Raw genomic sequence first — 1,585 nt, forward strand, 5'->3', positions numbered from 1 at the left:
CTTAAACAACCCTTATTCAGGGACCTTTTGAGCAGGATGGGCTACTCAACCTGAAGAAATTCTAACTGGGCCCCACCTGCAAGGTCATGTGCTGTTTATCTTGACATGAAGATCACTATGTCGCGCACATATGGTTGTGATGCATGTGTCCTGGTGTACCCTTATCAGACGGTAGTCATGATGGGTATGCTGGGCTTCGTATATTTTACCCCAGTGTCACTTTGATGGCATGAACTGCCTCATCACGCAATTATAATAATAATTATAATAATAATAAATAATAATAATAATAATAATAATATAATAATAATAAGAATAGTAATAATAATAAAATAATCAAATAATATATAATAGTAATATAAAATAATAATAATAATAATAATAATAATAATATAATAATGAAATAATAATAATATAATAATAATAATAATAATATGATAATAATAATAATAATAATACTAATAATAATAATAATAATAGTAATAGTAATAGTAATAATAATATCATAATAATAATAATATAATATAATATGATAATGATAATAATAGGATAATAATAATAATAATAATAATAATAATAATAATAATAATAATAATAATATCACGAGCAGAAGTAGTAGGGGAGCATCGAGAGGAATTCTTTGGGGTTTGGATTACTGATCTTTAGAAACATGGGTGTTTCGTTCAACATCCTTAAACAACCCTTATTCAGGGACCTTTTGAACAGGATGCGCTACTCGACCTGGACAAAATTCTAATTTGTCTCCCACCTGCAAGGTCATGCGCTGTTCATTTTGATATGATATCTCGATGTCGCCCACATATGGTTGCGATGCATGTGTCTAGTGTACCCTTATCAGACGGGTAGTCATGATGGGTACATTGGGCTTCGTATATTTCTATCCCAGTAGAAATTTTCGTCTGTCGTTACGTTCTGAGTTCAAATTCCGCCGAGGTCGACTTTGCCTTTAATCCTTTCGGGGTCGATAAATAAAAAGTACCAGTTTCGCACTGGGGTCGATGTAATCGACTTAATCCCTTTGTCTGTCCTTGTTTGTCCTCTCTATGTTTAGCCCCTTGTGGGCAATAAAGAAATATATATTTCTATCCCAGTATCACTTTGATGTCATGAACTGCTCTCTCTCTCACCCAATAACGATAATAATAAACGGGTCCTTTCTCATGGCGCTAGTGTCCCTAAAGAAAGTGGGGGACATATTTTATGAAACTACGTCCTTCTACACATCGACTCGTGCCCCCTGGGTGAAATTACGAACGGATTTGAAGATTTCTGTAATGAAATTATTCATGGCTTCGGTAGCCATGTTTCCATCCATGACTCTCTCCGCTGACAACACATTGTCCTCCTACACATAGTTATTTCCGTGGACCTGTGCTCTCAAGATTTACATTACTAAAGAAGTTGAGGACCTCTATAATGAAATTATATACTGGTGGGGGGTTGTAGCAGTAGTGATAATGGTGGTGGTGGTGGTGTTGGTGGTGGTGATGGTGGTGGTGGTAATGGTTGTGGTGGTGATGGTGGTGGTGGTAATGGTGGTGGTGGTGGTGTTGGTGGTGATGGT

This window comes from Octopus sinensis, unplaced genomic scaffold, assembly GCF_006345805.1.
Source record: "Octopus sinensis unplaced genomic scaffold, ASM634580v1 Contig00143, whole genome shotgun sequence".
Classification (NCBI taxonomy): domain Eukaryota; kingdom Metazoa; phylum Mollusca; class Cephalopoda; order Octopoda; family Octopodidae; genus Octopus; species Octopus sinensis.